The sequence below is a fragment of the Adiantum capillus-veneris genome, chromosome 27, assembly GCF_014529385.1.
Source record: "Adiantum capillus-veneris isolate H3 chromosome 27, ASM1452938v2, whole genome shotgun sequence".
Lineage (NCBI taxonomy): Eukaryota > Viridiplantae > Streptophyta > Polypodiopsida > Polypodiales > Pteridaceae > Adiantum > Adiantum capillus-veneris.
In genome coordinates, this window is record NC_140957.1 from 42,169,363 (window position 1) to 42,181,678 (window position 12,316).

Consider the following 12,316-nt stretch of genomic DNA (forward strand, 5'->3'; position numbering starts at 1 on the left):
TATTTAAAAATAGAGCTTTTCATCGACTTATCAAAAGCAAGCGTATATACCAGGGATACGGTGTTCCCTGACCCGTTAGCATCTATGTACATGCTCTTTTTCTTGTAGGTGAAGAAGATTCTCCTTTCAAGGAGCTTCATGTTGGCAGCCATGCGATTGAACCATGGTGCCCCTAGGATAACATCCTCATGTTCGAGAGGAGAGATAAAAAAAAAGTCTTCTTTGTCGACGTAGCTTTCGACATGAAGCCTCAACTTCCCAATCAAGGGAGTAACTGAGGCTTGCTATCCTTGAAATCTGTGTCAACAATTACAGTATCTCCCATCTCAAAAGCTTGAATGCCCAAATTGGTGGCCAACTCCATTGATATGAAGTTGTGAGTAGAGCCAGGGTCAAACAAGATGAAGGCATCATGCTCCCTTACTTTCCCCCAAGCATAGGAGAGGTGGCTTGCTATCCTTGAAAGCCGTGTCAACAATTACAGTATCTCCCATCTCAAAAGCTTGAATGCCCAACTTGGTGGCCAACTCCATTGATATGAAGTTGTGAGTAGAGCCAGGGTCAAACAAGATGAAGGAATCATGCTCCCTTACTTTCCCCCAAGCATAGGAGAGGTGGCTTGCGATCCTTGAAAGCCGTGTCAACAATTACAGTATCTCCCATCTCAAAAGCTTGAATGCCCAACTTGGTGGCCAACTCCATTGATATGAAGTTGTGAGTAGAGCCAGGGTCAAACAAGATGAAGGCATCATGCTCCCTTACTTTCCCCCAAGCATAGGAGAGGAATGAGCCTTTGCAACGAGTATCCTCTTTTGGAGCTTCAACCATGGAAGTTCTAGGAGTGTCATTGCAAACATTTCTTTTGGGGAAAGAACGATAACCATGTCCTTGCTCTGCACACTTAAAGAATTTATGGTCTTTACTGAAGGTCTCTAATTCTTTGGGAGAGAGCTTATTTTTTTACCTTGGTAAGATCCTCTCTCCTTGGCCTTGTTGTTGTTGGTGCTGGTGTTGCCTTGGGAAGAGTTTTGAGCATTGCTCTTCCCTTTAGATTCATTTTGATCCTTGTTTTCCATGGGCTTGAAATTTCTTCTCACCCCTTGTTGGAAATTGATCCTTGAAGCAACCATAGTGTGGTGGATGGATTTGGTCATAGTGCTAAGCCGTTGTGAGTTGACATACTCGGCCATTTCTTTAGGTAATACTACACAATATTGTTGCTTTTGTTTGACAAAGTCAATCCTTTGAAAGACTGTAGCTTTGAGATGTAAACCCCAAAACTTGTCTACATATTTGTGGATAGACTCGTTGAAGAGTAGCTTCAAACTCCACCATTTGGTAAACACTTTGTCCTTTGCATCTCTTGCAAGGAATTGCTTCATGATGGAAACTCGTAGAGTTTTCCATGTCTTTGGGGTCTCGTCGTTGCCATGAAGGCTAGCCCACCATTGACGAGTAGATTTCTGGAAGTGCATAGCTACATGGTGTAGCTTGGTGGACTCTGTGAAGCCCTTGTTTCCAAAGGTCTCATCAAATTGTTGGATGAAGGCCAATACCAAAGGTGCCATCATAGGTGAGAAAAGAGATACTCTTTCCTCCCCCTTTGAATTTCTTAAGCTTTTGGGACCTTCGCCATGCAGGGTAAGTTTTGCAATGTCCTCTCCTCTTGTATTCTCTAGGAGAATAACTATTTATTTCGTCGGAAGAGGAGGAAGGTGAAGAAGAAGGAGAAGAGGGTGGCCTCTTTCTTGCCTTTTTCTTCCTTTGTTTCCTCTCTTCCCTTTCAGAATGACAAGGAGAAGGACTATGGGTTGACCGTTTCCTCTTGGAAGGAGTTGGCGATAGTCTAGACCACCGTCTTCATGGAGCTTAGGGATTCACTTCTTCCTCGTTCTTTGGATTCCTCCTCTCTTATGGGAGAGGGTCTTCTTTCGGGAGTCTCATCAAGAGGCCTCCTAAACTCTCTCTCTTCTTGAAGAGGAAGGGAAATCCCATAAGCACGAAGTTATTGGGTAACTTCGGCTTGCAAAGTAGGACTGCCCATAGCTTGATGCAACCAAGTAATAAGATAATTGATAAACATGGGGGCATCATCATTAGCACTTTCATGTGCAAAATCAAAGTTATCAATGTTGATTCTACTCTCTTGGTTATTGTCAGCCATGCTAATTATACTTATGTGTTTACTTAGTGTATTCTTTGGCAACTCAAAACCTTAGTCGCTACTCCTCTTAGCTTTTGAAAATAATCACTTAAATATCTACAACCACGGCTCAAATTGGTTAATTATAAAGAGTAGTGGGGTGGGTCTAACATAGCAGAATTGTCGAGGGATAGCTCCTTTCGGACTTCTTATGGCTCAATAATGGTAAAGCAGTAGACAAGTCTAAAAAGACCCCATTATTAAGACCAAAGCTCCCGAGGTGTGCACCACATCCCACATAGTGGGTTCAACAAAACCGATAATAGATCCCAGTCCCACTTACCCTACTATAATTAAAAAAATCAACCATTAATAGGCTACTTAAGGACCTCTCTTCTTAAGCAAGAAAAGAGAAACCAAATGTTCTGATACCAATGTAATGGTAAATATGGCCTATGAACTTTGAGAATAGCGGAATTAAGAGAATTAAAGTGAGAAGTTTTGTGAGATCACCTTGAGAACATAGAGAGTGAACTTAATTGATGGTAGCAACATAAACATAGTACTTAATTAACTTGGCATGAACAACAATTTTGCAAGAGAGAGAGTATTACAGAACATGACAATAGTTGAGGACCGTATTTACTTGGAGCCGGTCCCCCCTCCAAAAGGCGTTTGTATTAAAGATTCTCCCTTCAAGAGAGACTTTGTTACAATACAATCTTTGTGTTCCTTGTGACCTTGGTGATGCTATGAAGATGGAAAGCTTCGTGCATCATGAGCTTGACATAAACTTTGCAAAAAGCATTAACTATCCCAAGCCTCAGTCCCAAGGCCTCAAACACCTTCGAAGGTGGAGAGAGCTAGCGGGGAATGAGGGTAGGGAAGAGGAACAAGATATATTCTATAGGAGAAAGAAATAGTTCCTCACTTATCATCACTCTTCTTGCTTAGCATAGCATACTAGCATAGTAATGAAGATGAAGAAGATGGCAAGCTTAAGCATTGAAGCATGGCTCTTGGTTGGATTTGCATTCCATAGCCAAGAGTGTTGGTGTAGTCTCTCCACTTCTCCACAAGCTTGGAGAAGGAGATGGAGCTCTTGCATTTTGTACTCCACACAATGAGAGAATGTGTGTGTGTGTGTGTGTGTGTGTGGGAGAGTATACCCCCCCTCTCATGAGGTTGGTCCACACCTCTCTCTCTCTCTCTTGTATTATTTTATTATTTCATTTGGACATGTGTCCTCTTTTCCCTCTTTGAGAGGAAGAACTATTTATTTTTATAAATCTAAATTCTCATTGGACCCCTTTAAAACCTAACCAATAGCATTCAAGCGCATCACGAGGGCCACATGTGGAGGATCATTTAAACATGTATCTTTTATGTTTATTAAGTCATTTGGTTGAATTGAATACTTCAAGGACTTAGTCAATCAAGCAAGCATGTGTCTTTTATGCTTCTTAAGTCATTTGTTTTAAATTGAATACTTCAAGCCTTAGTCAATCAATCATGGACGTTCATGCCTCTTGAGAATTTATCTTTGAATTTAACATTTCAAAAACCTTAGTCATTTAAGCATAAAAATCACCTCAAGCTTTGGGCAAGTTTCCCACAATCACTTTAAGCATCTTAGCACCTCATGCTTGGGTACGATTCCCACCTTGAGGTTAGCCCTAGCTTGTGTAAGGTCAAAGGACTTTTTAACACTAACTTTTGGAGGTCTTTAATGAAGCTAACCCTAAGGTCTTTTAAGCTCCATTAGATGCACGTTGCTCTTTGATAGACTACCTCCATTTGGACCCCTTTTGAGATGTAACCATCTCTCCTCTTGGTCCCTTGCTGAGGTAAATCTAGAAGCACTTATTGCACATTGATCTTTGGTAGACTGTCTCCTTTTGGACCCCTATTGAGATGCAACCATTTATCCTTTCGGTCCCCTATTGAGATAGGTCTAGAAGAACATATATATACTAACTCTTGCTCCCCTTTTATCTTCCCATATTAAGTGATCACTTTAATATGAGAAAATTTTGTAAAGTTAGATATTATATTTTATGACAACATGAATGGAAGGGAGGGTAAGAAGTGTTTGTAGAGTCAGGTATGTGTATGGAACATGAAGGTGTGTACAATGGTGCACTTTTTCAAGCACAAAGAAGGTGCGGTGATGCTCGGAGAGGTGCAAAGGTGATATGGGCTTATTGTGTGCATGGAGGGCTACATGCGTAGATACAACACTATTGGAGGTTATTGTAGATGGATGGAAGAGAACAAATCCAGGTGTTTGATCCCCAAGGTCAGACTATGCAGGGGATTGGGCAACCCACTCAAGGGTTGGCATCATGAAGTAGGAGTAGAGCTTTGTATATATGGTAGTTTTTTAGGTTTTCTCACAGTGTTTGCTAGTTTTACAGTTTCTAGATGAACAAAGCCTTTTTGTGGTTGAACCTAAATGTTCAACAAGGGGGATAGACAATGATGTGCATCTAAAGTTGGTCTGTGCTACAAAGAGTGCAATGCAGGGTTTTGTGGGCTCTAAAGTGTATGCCAAAGTGGTTGAGTAGTTGTGAAGGTCAAGAGCATGCAAGGAGTAGTGGATATGCATGCTTTATGTGGTTTTTAGGACCAACATGATCTACCATGGTGCTTGTTAGAGGTGGATAGTTGAAGGGTGCAAAGTGCAGAAATGGGAGCACCAAATGTGGACCTTGGTGAGGTCTACATGTTGGTAGAGCTACAATGTGGAAGTTATTTTGGTTTAAAGTTCATAGTGGTTTGCAGATCAGGGAAATTGCATATGGGTAATCAGAGATAAAGGGAGTGCATGGGTCTGAAGAGCTTCTGTTACATGCCAATTACCTGCCAGTTGGGATGCCTTGATAGATGCGCCATTTGGAGTTTTCTCAGCCTTGCTAGGTTTTAATGAGAGCTATATGGTATATGAAGGCCATAGGAATCGACAACACGTCACTCATCGGAGCTTGGATTGAGGAGATATAAGTCAACGACAGATGTGAGGCAAGTGGTGTTAGATGGATTTTTCCCGTTTTGGTAGCCTCGGTTTGCAGTCTCAACCAACTCAAAATGTGATGGGGTCTGTACGGGTTGAAGCTAGGAACAAAGAGTTTTGAAAGAATTTTACGGCGCGGTCGTCGGGTCTTGGGGCAGAAAGTGGCAAGGCTATGAAGTGGGTGGAAAAAAAGATGTTTTTATTTTTATTTTTTAGGTGAAGTTTGTGGAGGTTTCAGGGACCTGTTGCCTAGGGACTAGCACGTGGATGGGGGATTAAATCCACATGTGGGAAAAAATCCAAGGGGGGTGGTCTATATATAGTGCAACGAGCAGTTCATTGTGAACAAGCAAAGGGAGAGAGAGTGGTCTCCCTTGGTGGCCATGCTGGTGAGCACTGCCAGCGCCGCGCAAACGGCTCATTGGGTGAATCTTGGTGGTTTTGCTAGAGATGGTGGCTCTATGGCGATGGGGAAGTGCACCTCTTGTCGGCCATCCGGACAAGGGTGCGGGGTCTACTGAGGTGGCAAGCAGGCCCGAGAGTAGTTTCACATGGTGCCTCAAGGACCTCCCCCCAAACATTTTATTGAGGAAGAGGGGTTCTTGCGAGGGTTGTCACGCGACCGTGAACCCCACCTCCCCCCCATCCCCTCGCCCTCCAAGTTTGAGGTGGCTCACACTTGCAGTATGCTTCAAGCAAGCCCAAAAAAGGGGCAGTTTGCATGCGGGAAGCTGAAAAAAGAAAAAATGCCAAAAATAGAGGGCCATGCCCTTTAAGGCACCATTTTTGCCATTTTAAGGGGGGAAATTTTGGGAGTTTTGTAAGGCCAAGGGCAAACCCAGGGTGGTCACAGACCCATGCCAAGGGTTGGCTACTAGATGTGGATATAGGGGATTCTAGATGTGGTCATTCAAGGGTTTATATAAAGGGTGGTAGGGTAGAGGATACTCAAGGTTGTTTCCCTAGGGCTTTCAGTGGTATCAGAGCTCAAGAGAAAGGGGAGCTATGGAGAAAGGAAAAAGAAAAGATGGAGTAGCCTTGCATGGCTATGCATGGTCTCTCTCTCTCTCTCTCTCTCTCTCTCTCTCTCTCTCTCTCTCTCGGGTATGGAGTGCTTTGAGAGATGTTCGCGAGAACAACCACTTGCACACATGATGATGGAGGGATCAACATGCATGAAAGTTGGCATATCTAGGCTCGTTGGGAGCGTAAGGGAGCAAGGAGCATCTTTTTTTTCTATGTGACGTGCAGCCGAGATTGCCATCGTCCACCATCTCTCGCTCGCCATTGGCGCAGTATGCAACACATTGCTCTGTCATGAGGGCACCCAAATTAGGACAATTCAAAAATTGTTAAGGGAGGGTACCCACAATCGGTCACCCCCCATCTTCTCCTTGTTTTTCTTGATAAGGTAAAAAGACACAAATCTTCCATTGCTGAGGTATTGAAGGTGAACACAAGCAAATCATTTTTGCATTTCAAAAAATGACAAAAAATTTTACAAAAAATCAGAGCAAGTACAAGTTTCTTAGAAGTCTTTGTTGAGAGAGAAAGAGAGAGCATAGAAATAGAACCCCAAAGTGTGTAGAATACACACTTTGGGATGATACACACATGAGATGATGTATATATAGAGGGGACCTGGGTGCCATATATAGAGAAGCCATATATTGAGTAGCTTCACATGTAAGCTCAACACCCCCGCACAAATAAGGGTCCCTAACTGTGGATGAAAAAACCCTTGGGGGATCAAGGGAAAAACCCACAACTCTATATACACCCACCGTTATATTATAAAAGTCATTGAATATACAAATGTTCATGAGGAGCTAAGTCACTCCTTTTACAATGAATATTTTATGAGGAGCTACATCACTCCTTTTACAATGAATGTTTTATGAGGAGTTACATTACTCCTATCTTATCAAATACAATAATGAATACAAAGGTTCAATAAAGAGGTGTAAAGGTTATCGATTAGCTCGTAATCAGAAGTGTCTCCGTGAATCTGCTGTGTAGCTTGTCATCACTATCGCATCACTAAACATATCTTCATGGTCATCAATATGGCATCACCAAACATGCCTTCATAAATCTTTTATTGCCACCAAGTTTGTCTTCATGAAATCAATTCTTTGATCAATCCTACATAGATCATAGACTCAAAAAACATAGTCATGAAAATTATTAGCATCGTTAGTGAAATAATTACGTTCACAATGCCATAAGAGATGGTTCGCGACGCCACTCTTTTAACGACATATATACGCACGACAACACATGTGGACATAAAGTATGAACCATAAAAGTACAAGATGCATGATACGTGATGCAAATGACATGTGTGTATACTACATAAAACGACATTTATCAACGTAGTGATATCAATGAGTATCATCAAAGTATTAACAAAATATCATCATTGTATCAATAAAAATGAATAAATCATCATGGTATCAATGAAAAGCATCATATAATAATCATGGTATCACTGAGAATAACCATGGTATCAATGAAACAACATCATGATATCACCGATAATAACCATGGTATCAACAAAAAAACATCATGGTATCATCGAGAATAACCATGGTATCACACAAAACAACATCATGACATCACCGAGAATAACCATGCTATCAACGAAACAACATCATGGTATCACCGAGAATAACCATGGTATCAACGAACATCATCATGGTATCAACAAAAATCACCATGGAATCAACGAAATATCATCATCGCATCACTGAGAATAACCATGGTATCAACAAAATATCATCATGGCATCACCGAGAATAACCATGGTGTCAATAAAATATCATCATGGTATCAACGAAAACCACCATGACCAAAGTACTAACAAAACATCATCATGGTACCATCAAAATCACTATGGTATCAACGAGAAATTATCAATAAAACGACGTAAACTATATTTGTAGAAGAATAATTATACGAGAATTAATGAACGAGTATATAACAAAAGATCATGTACCAACATTAGCTCGATAGAATTTGGACGATCATCAACGGCTCGACTGAATCGGAACGATATTTAACTGGCTTTTGCAACAAAGTTACGTCAGTAACAAATATATGGTTGATGAAGAAAAAATATAATTGAGAAGTTTTCAATTATGAGGAAAATCAAAAGCAAAAAGTAAAATTTTGCTTTTCAAACATATTCGCAGTCCGAGACAATAACCCAAAATCGGTCCAAAATTTAGAGAAACTTTCTTCTACAAAGTTGTAGACCACAACGATTCCGATGGCTCAAGCGAATAGTTTACAGTCCGCAACAAACGATAACTCAAAATCGGTGCAGAATTTGAAAAAACTTTCTTCTGCAAAGTTGTAGAACACATTGATTCTAGCAACTATGGGCTGTTTCTGCAAAATCATTTTCAATTAGGAGAAAAATCAAAAACAACAAATGAAAGTTGCTTTTCGGACATGTACGCAGTCCGCGACCGATAACTCAAAATTGATGCAAAATTTGAAAAAACTTCTTTCTGCAAAGTTGTAGACCACATCAATTCCGTTGCCTGCAAAATCATTTTCAATTAGGAGAAAAATCAAAAACATAAAAAAAAGTTGCTTTTCGAACATATATGCAGTCCATGAACGATAAATCAAAATCGGTGCAGAATTTGAAAAAACTTCTTTCTGCAAAGTTGTAGACCACATCGATTCCATTGCTTCTGGAGAGTAGTTTCTACAAAATCGTTTTCACTTAGGAGAAAAATCAAAAACATAAAACGAAAGTTGCTTTTCGGACATGTACACAGTCCGCGAACGATAACTCAAAATCGGTGCAGAATTTGAAAAAACTTCCTTTTGCAAAGTTGTACACCACATCGAATCCAATGTCTTGTAGAGGTAGTTTCTGCAAAATCATTTTCAATCAAGAAAAAAATCAAAAACAAAAATGTCCTGCTCTGATACCATGTTGAGAGAGAAAGAGAGAGCACATAAATAGAACCCCAAAGTGTGTAGAATACACACATGAGATGATGTATATATAGAGGGGACTTGGGTGCCATATATAGAGAAGCCATATATTGAGTAGCTTCACATATAAGCTCAAATGTCTTAAGCTCATAGTTGTTGATCGACAGTCATAATTACAAGTAACCATTCAAGTTTAAGCAAGACCTCAAGCATGGCCACAACAAGGCCATGCACGGGTGATGAAGACTATTAAGGCCGCATGCACCCGTCATGCAAGGCATGCGAACAATAGGATATAATGTGGTTTTGAAGCTTTTAATTATCGAGATGCACTATGACACATCTGTCTATGGGAGACTCAGATGGTCAACACGGTTGAGAGAAAGCTTTATATTTATTTTTAATTTGATTTTGAGTTTCTTTGCGGAAGTATGCCAAGTTTGACACAAATAGTACGAATGCCTTTCTCACATCTCTAAAGATTGTTCATAATTGGGACAAAGGAGCAAGGCTCCATCCAAAGACGTTCATGGCCAAAATTTGTGTAGCCCAACTAGAGCATTAAAGCTTTCACACAAGCTTCCACTTGGGTTGCTAATCGGGAAAGGACCTCAGTAGCAAGAAGTAGAAAGTCTATTGAAAAACAATAGATCTATTATATGAATGAAGCAAAGATATCTGTCAAAGAATTTATGGGTTCTTTTGTTGATTAAAATTCATTCAAGTTTTACGATGACAAGGCCAGTCATCACGAGTAACTGATCAGGTATGCAGTTGATTTTTACTTTTACTGAGAATGTACTTGATAGAAATGGCATGCAATGGATGCCTGTGCTGCCATGGAAGTTTTTCCATCATTGTAATTTAAACACTCAAATATACGGTTAACAAAGACCAAAGATTGGTTTGATGACCACATTCAAGCAAGGCTTGAGTAAGAAATGGTCTTGATAAGGAGCATGGCTTCTCCCCATGCAAGGCATCGACCAGAGCACCTCGACTAAATACGATTATTAGGTTTGAGACTTCCTGATTTCTTGCGTTTTTAAGCTTTATGTATGATTTTATATTGTCGGAGTTTTACAAGAGGTTGAATTCTGCAAGGTCAATTGGCAATGCTTCAGTATTTGAAGCAGATAGCTCTTGATCTAGGGAGATCACAAAAACTTGGCAAATGTCAATATGCCATGGCCCGTTACTAGACCTTTTGCTAGGTACAAAGGTGTTTAGCATGGCTCTCTCTTTGTGCTTGAAGAAGCGGCATATGCCAACCATAAGCCAACCATACCAAGGGGAATATGAACTCGGATGGTGCCAAGGGCAGAGACTAAAAATTGGTAAGTATGTTAAATTTAAGTTTCAAATCTTCCAAAATTACTTTACCATGCCAACTTGATAAGAAAATGTTTCTTCGATCAAGTAGAGTTTGGCAATAAGATGAAATTTGATAGCTAAGCTTCCTAAGATATTTATCTCTAGATTGGGCAATCTAAGGATTTTCAATGAGATGTATGCTTTGGCAAGGCCGATTCTCTATGCAAGCTCGATAAGGTTGATTTTATTTTTCTTTGACATCCCTATGTCAACAAGAGCACCTGTTAGTTAAGAGCATTTAGGCTCCGTTCCATATCTCAATGAGAACTTATGCGAAGCAAGGGTTCACTTTGGACTCGGGGGGTTCACTATTCAGTACCCCTCTATATAACGTGCGTTCACAGGGTAATTAAGAAACCCCTTTTTAACATGTTTGAAAGAATAAAATGACCCCTTATTTTAGGATTTTTTTTTTTCAAAATGAAATATGAAAACCCCTTATTTTAATGTATCTCTATTAAATTTTCTATCGTTTTTTGCATTTTTAAACCTCTCTTATTGAGCTCACGTGGTACATTCACATGATTACATAGTGCACCCCCCGAGACTTTGGGGCATATGGCCTGGAGGCTTCCAAAATTTGGAATATGCTAGTAGCATACGGACTTTGGGAAACTTGGCAACATGTCTACCTATTTTTAATTGGAGGTCGGTATGAACCAAGTCTCAAGGGCATACAAGGTACATCCACCGATAACTCTAAATTCCGAAGCATATGTTAACTGAGTCAATGTCAGTTAACAGAAGCTGCTAAAGACCGAAGACGTAGGGTTGCACATTGAAGATTGAAGATCAACATGAAGAAGCAGTAAAGATTGGAGTTACACATTTTCCACGTTTTCCCAAAATGGTCACGTATTGTAAATTCCCGATTTATTTCAAGCCATTGTAATATTTTAATGTGTTACGGGCTTAATGGGAGTTCCAAGTTGTAAAGAATAGGCCAATTACTGTACCTAGGTTGCAGATTCACTGAGTGGTGGAGCCCTAAAGGCCTTGGGTGCCCGTACATTGCATATTTTTACCCAAGGTACATAAGGTAGCGTGTAAAAGAAATTAGGGTTCTCAAGTCATTTGTTGAGAGCACTCTTTGGTGAGAGATGTTGATGTGTGTGGCTATGGAGTCCTTGAGCTTCTCCTTGCTCATGAGACTTAATTAACACTAATCAATGATTCGTTCTCTCTCACTATGCCTCTCTTTTACTTCTTATGATTGCCTATGATGCTTAGATTAACTAGATCTTAACTAATTAGTGGTTAATCCTTCTCTAATCTTGTGTGATTGCCCTCTTTTGCTTGTGTGTGCATGTAGGTTTGATTGGAGTGTGGTGCTCGATAGATCTATGTGTTTGTGCTTGCGATTAGTGTGTTGCACGATAGGATTAGTGTTGTGTGCGTCTTGCAATTGTAGAGTGTGTGATTGGGCTGATTAGAGGTGAAGAGAAGTGGATATGGAGCTATTGCAACGATGGGATCCCCAACATTTGGCACCGTTGCCGGGGATGAGACCATGGCAAATGCAAGACAAAGATCTTCAATAGAATCAACAATGAGAATAGTTGTAGTTCTCATCAGTATAAAAGGAGCAAGTGTCAGATGCAATGCTCTATTGGATAAAGAAGAAAATTGCAATATGGTTGCATACCACATTCAGAGCATGCTCGAGATTACTCCAGGCAAGCCAGGTAACAGAGAAATAATGGGTAAGGCTACAAGTCAAAGAGAAATGGTTGCTACCCTTAGCATCCAAAATCATGAAGAGCAGGTAAAGTTTCAGGTAAATCCTTCAAAAGACATGCATGCAGATGTCATCCTTGGACATCAGTGGTCAG